At 48.7% G+C, this 5,972-nt stretch overlaps 1 long non-coding RNA gene across 1 annotated transcript in view; it reads right to left on the bottom strand.

The window, feature by feature from the left end:
• Positions 1–4,302: 4,302 nt before the first annotated feature.
• The window catches only part of LOC111544361, a 15,074-nt gene continuing 13,404 nt past the window's right edge, over positions 4,303–5,972 (bottom strand). The window contains exon 3 of the long non-coding RNA XR_002732128.1: positions 4,303–4,367. This is a non-coding gene — a long non-coding RNA (uncharacterized LOC111544361). The remainder of the gene's footprint in view (positions 4,368–5,972) is intronic.

Below are 5,972 nucleotides of genomic sequence, written 5' to 3'. Positions count from 1 at the left end.
AGCCTTCTTATGCAATCTGCTTTATAGCCAGGGTCGTTTAACAGAAAGAGATTACATTTATGATAGTTCAGAGTTTATGAAGCACTGCCATGGTTTTTTCTCCTCTTTTGATACCTGCAACATGCAGTGAGATAGGCAGGAATCCCCATGTTGCAGACAAAATTTAAGGTTCAGAGAGATGGTAACTTATCAGGGTCACAGGACTTCTGCCAGTGGTGGCGTTGGGTCTCAAAAAAGTCCAGTGGGGCTTGGCACAGTGGCTCACACCTGTAATCCCAGCACTTTGGGAGGCCAAGGAGGGCGGATCACAAGGTCAGGAGATCAAGACCATCCTGGCTAATACAGTGAAACCCCATCTCTACTAAAAATACAAAAAATTAGCTGGGCATGGTGGTGGGCACTTGTAGTCCTAGCTACTTGGGAGGCTGAGGCAGGAGAATTGCTTGAACCCAGGAGGCGGAGGTCACAGTGAGCCAAGATCGTACCATTGCACTCCAGCCTGGGCGACAGAGCGAGGCTCCGTCTCAAAAAAAAAAAAAAAAAAAAAAAAAAAAGCCCAGGCTCCCCCATCGATTGTAGCTCCAACTTAATTTCCAAGAGGCATTTATGTGGGACACACCATTCCCCTGATCAGGGGACCCCAGCAGACATGGAGAGAGACGGAGAGAAGAAATGAGGCAGGCGGGTGACCTCATCTACTCTAAGCAAAAGCCCTGAACACTCACTGCATGCAGGATCTTAAAATAAACATAGTTAATTCGGCCTAAATACCTTCCATGAACATTTTCAGGGAAGGGATCTCCTGAGGGAAAACTTACTAATTCATGATAAGGATAAAGTAGACTCATCTCTCGCTTTTAATGTGAGCTTGAGTTACTACGATAATTAGGTTAGGCAGTGAGGGTATTAAGCTGTGTAGTGCAAGAAGTCCTGTTGTTTGTAAAACACCAAGTGCGGTTTAATGGAATGCGTATGTGTGAGTGCACATTCAGGACGGGCTGGGGAAGACTGCAGCGACACTTTGGAGGTGAGAGTCTGCTAAGTCGGGCAGCTACCGGGGCTCCCCAAACATAGTTCTTGGGCTGAAAGCCTCTCCTTACTGAAGAGGCAATGGCTCCATCTCTAAGGCATGCGATACACTCCGTCTTGTGTTCTGCGGATTAGCAAGAAGGGGTGTCTGAAGAAGACACACACGCGTTATCTTTATGATGTTTTCAACATGCCATTGATCCTGCAGTGTGTCACATGCCTAGAGTGGGCTCACTCAGATGGGAGGGGGTTGATTCGCCTACCTTTCCTTCCGCGTCCTCTGGTAACTTAGGTTGGGTGCTTGGGAGAGGACTCAGTAAGGACGTGGGGCTTTCGGTGGCGGTGAACAGCCATGTGGTGCAAAGGGCCCACACAGAGAATGGGGCCAGGGCCTCTCATTCCTGCCAAACTAATCACTTGAGGGGTTACCCCATATTTTTGTTTCAAGGGAAAACCCCAACAATGTATCGACATTTACGAATGCATGTTAAGCAATACTGGGAGAGAGCTGTCTACATTAGAGGTCAATTTTGGGATTTGGGTTTTTTTTTTTTTTTTTCACTTTTAGAGTTTAAAAAAGTATTAAATCAGTAATCACAAATGACCTGCTTCTAGACCTTTGCTATTTTATCCAGCTGGCTTAGAAAAAGCCACCTCAGTGTCCAGGGGAAAATGTGAGTTCCGGGAAGCCTTTGGGTACCAGGCGGCTTTGGGAGGAGCTTGGAGGACCCTGTTTCAGAGTTCCAGGGCTTTAGGTTCCAAATGCTTTCCAGGCTGAACATCTCCAGGTGATGCTTTTCGAGGAAGAGGGCTTTGAGATGCTGCCCTGAGGCTCTTGTGTGAACACGGTCCACTTTAGCAAGTCCTTCTGGTGTTTGGAGCCGGAGACAAGGAGACCAGCATTTGTTGAACATTTTCTAAGCCCCAGACTCTGTGCTCCTTGCTTTCTCTGCATCACCACACGTAATCGTCACAACCTCCACTGTGAGGTAGCTGCCATTATCTTACAGGAGAAGCAAGATACCCAGGCGGCCAGCCCAGGACCTAACTTGGCTCACCCAACTCCTCTGGGTCCCATGGCCCAGGCATGGATGGCTCAGCTTAGACCAGGACAGAACTGGCTCCTTTCTTGCTCCACACGGAATAGTTCAGTCCATGGCCTATCACATTATGACACAGAATGAGGAGGACTAAAATTAAATACTCACTGTTTGCCAAGCCCTATGTCAGGCTCCTGAGAGAGGCAGCACAGGGTAACAGAAGGAGCTCCAGCTTGGGAAGAGAAGACCCTGGATTCATGTCTTACTCGTTATTCATAGTTGTGCAGTTTGGAGCAACTTAACCTTTCTGAATCTTAGTTCTCTCAGCCATAAAATGAGTATAATAGTACAAACTTTTCTTCAGAAAGCTGTTGGAGGATGAAATGAAATAATGTACGAGCCCTATAAGTCTTCAGTGCATTAGCATCATTATGCATATTCCTCAGAACCTGTGTTAAATGCTCCTAACACATTCTTTCTTTTGTATGTGTGACAGTCTCCCTCTGTCGCCCAGGCTGGAGTGCAGTGGTGCGATCTCAACTCACTGCAACCTCTGCCTCCTGGGTTCAAGCGATTCTCCTGCCTCAGCCTCCCAAGTAGCTGGGATTACAGGCGCCCACCACCATGCCCAGCTAACTTTTGTATTTTTAGTAGAGATGGAGTTTCCCCATGTTGGTCAGGCTGGTCTTGAACTTCTGACCTCAGGTGATCCACCCGCCTTGGCCTCTCAAAGTGCTGGGATTACATAATGCATCCTTCTAACAATACAGTCTCAAATTGGGTCCAAAATGGACTTCAGGCTTTTATATCATTGTTTTCAGAGTGTATCTTCTCTCTCTTTTTGAAAAGAGAATTGCATTTGCCACTTCTGTATGTCAACTCCTTTCCCTAATTCTCTAAAAATCATCTACAGTGCTTTGGTGAAGAGCTTATTAAGTCATTCGGGAACCTGGGAATACATTTCATCCTAATTCATGAGAAGTAATAAAAGGTTCTGAGAGTGGTAGGGAGAGGAAATGTTTTATTTATTTACTTGTCCTATATCATTTCGCACATATTACATAGTATGTATTATTTAGCACCTACAATGCAAGGTACTATGGAAGATACACATGTGAACGGCAGCTTCTGTCCCCAAGGAGGACACAATCTAGGAAACAGTCAGACAACAAAGGCAAAGAGTGTTACATGCCTGAAAAGTGGCACCTCCAAGGAAGTGTGTCATCCAGGGGAAGGAGACACGTCTTCTGGCCTGGGCGCCATGGAGGAAGGGAAATTTGGGCAACTGACTTAACCTTTCAGGAACTGGGAGAGCTTTGCTAACCTTTGGACTAGGCTTTGAAGAGTGGGTTTGGTGGCAAGCCAGGAAGCGGAAGGGCAATTAGCGGTTCAGAGGGAAATATACAGGACCTGACAGTGTCTGTCTGTGTGGTTGGAGCTAACAAATTATGTAAGAGAAAAATGAGATCATTTAGCTGGATGCCAGAGTGTGAGAAACCTTAAACATCGGGCTGGGTTTGACTTCACTGGGAAATCACTGAGCCAGTATTTTCAACAGAGAAGTGACATAAACCTCACCCTGAGGGGTTCTGTCAACCAAACAGGAGATGGAGACCAGGGGGAGGCATGCGAAAGCCAAGGTCGCTGGCCAGGTGGCAGCGAAAAGGGCAAGAACTAGAGAGGCGTCCGGGACCAACAGCTCAGGGGACGATCCCTCTGAGTTCCTATCCAGGTTCCACCTCAGGGGACCTTGTTTATCCTCTCTGGGCCTCAGGTGCCATTGCTGGGAAGTAAAAAGCTTGGGCCAGAAGGTGATTTCTCCAAGTCCTCCCAGCCTGGCCTCCTCTGGCTTTCTGTCTGACATTTTTGTCACTGCTCTTCAAGCTGGTCAAACAGGGGAGGAGGAGAAGTTGTTCACCCACCGTGCCAGGCCACTCTCTGACCCCAACAACCCCTGTCGCATTCGCAACAGCTGATGGTTTTTCTTTTGTACAGCCTTGCAAAGAAACCCAACTAATTAAATCAGTTGTGTTTGCCTTGACTTTGCAAATGTCCCTGAAACAAATGATGCAAAACAAAGAAACACATCAATAAATGCAGCCAAACAATGAAGTGCAAGAACACATAAGAATGTTCTTGTATTACAAAGGTGACATACCACATCAGTGAAGAAAGGAGAAACTCAACCAGCAGGCCTGGGGTAACTGCTGTTTAGGAAAAAATAATGCTCCATCTCCATCTCACTCTGTAGACCAATATTAATTCCAGGTGATTTCAGAAGAGAAATATAAACATTTCCTAGAAGAAAACATAGCGACAGTTAATGTAATCTTGAGACAAGGGAAGCCTTTCTTAGCCTGACACCAAAGCAGTTACAATAAAGGCAAGGATTAATAGATTTGACCATATTAATTATTATTATTATTTTTTGAGATGGAGTCTCACTCTGTCACAAAGGCTAGAGTGCAGTGACACAATCTCGGCTCACGGCAACCTCTGCCTCCCATGTTCAAGCGATCCTCTTGCCTCAAACCCCCAAGTAGCTGGGATTATAAGTGTGCACCACCAAGCCTGGTTAATTTTTGTATTTTTACTGGAGATGGGGTTTCGCCATGCTTTCCAGGCTGGTTTCGAACTCCTGAGCTAAAGTGATCCACCCGCCTTGACCTCCCAAAGTGCTGGGATTACAGACACGAGCCACTGCTCCCAACTAGATCTGACCATATAAATATTTAAAAGTCGGCATACCAAAGACAATAAAATGATTTCCCAATGTTGTATCAAACACCTTTTTAGGTGTTTCTGGGATGGGTAGGAAAGCCATTTCTAATTATCTCGAACGTGAAAAGGGGGAACCCATTAATGAGAGAAACGAAGAGAACTAGCGTTAGGGGGAACTTCAGGAGGGAAGAAAGCCTTCACCACAGCCACTGAGCAGGGCCAGGAGGACGCTGAGCTCCGGCTCCACCCAGGACTTCCATGTCCCCTCTGCCCTGGGGAGGAGCTGGAGGGCTCCGCTGGCCTCCCCTTCCCACTCCCCGACCCCGGGCCAAAGCAAGTGAAGGAAGTAAATGCAGATCCTGCCAGGGTTGCCTTGACCTTTGGGCAGCTCAGAGAGGCAGGGGTGGAGGCACCTCCCTCCAGGCGGATGGCCTGGGGGATGTCCTTGAGCCCCTCCCCAGAGCTCCAGGAGCTTGTCTTTCCTGTTCTGTCTCCATGACCTGGATATCACAAGGGAAGGATTTGGTGTCATCCTGCCTTCCACAGCCTGTGACTGCATGCCAGGCCCCAGTGCCCACAAGAAATATGACTCCACCTGCTGCGGGGACAGGCAGGCCACTCTCGGTGCTCGCGGAGAAGTGGGTGAAGTCTCCAGGCGTGGAGCGCCGCTCATCTGAGCCCGCGGATTCCCGCCTTGCTGGGCTTCCCCTTGGGGCTGAGAAGGAGCCCCGCGTTCCCGGCGGATTGGAAGCTCCCTCTATGGTCTCCTCAGCAACCACAGGCTGCTGCCCTCTCTGAGCGGTGGTCTGGGGCTGAACTGCCAGGTCACCGCACTGTCCCCAGCCCTGCTCGGCTGCAGCAGCAAATTCACATGCGGCAGTGAATGGTCCCAGCCTAAGATGGGGGATCTTAGGGATGAGGGTGGCTTGGGGGCTAACATGGCTTCTGGGAGGGAAATTCAAGTTGTATCCACAGGTAGAATTCACACATACCTGGGCTCATCTGGCAAACCAGAAAGCAAAGGCCCAAGGAGGGCCTCAGGGCAGGGCAGCACAGAAGCCTGTCAGAGAGCACTCACCATAACAGAAGAAGGAGCTGGAGGACATGAATGCCGGAGAGCCTTGTGGAGGAGGTGGGCCCTCCTGAGCAGTAGCTGAGACTCTGACTGGACCCCCCCGGCCC

Source organism: Piliocolobus tephrosceles, chromosome 2 (genome assembly GCF_002776525.5).
Source record: "Piliocolobus tephrosceles isolate RC106 chromosome 2, ASM277652v3, whole genome shotgun sequence".
NCBI lineage: Eukaryota > Metazoa > Chordata > Mammalia > Primates > Cercopithecidae > Piliocolobus > Piliocolobus tephrosceles.
Note: the sequence above shows the minus strand (reverse complement) of the source record. Positions and strands in the feature narration are given on the sequence as shown.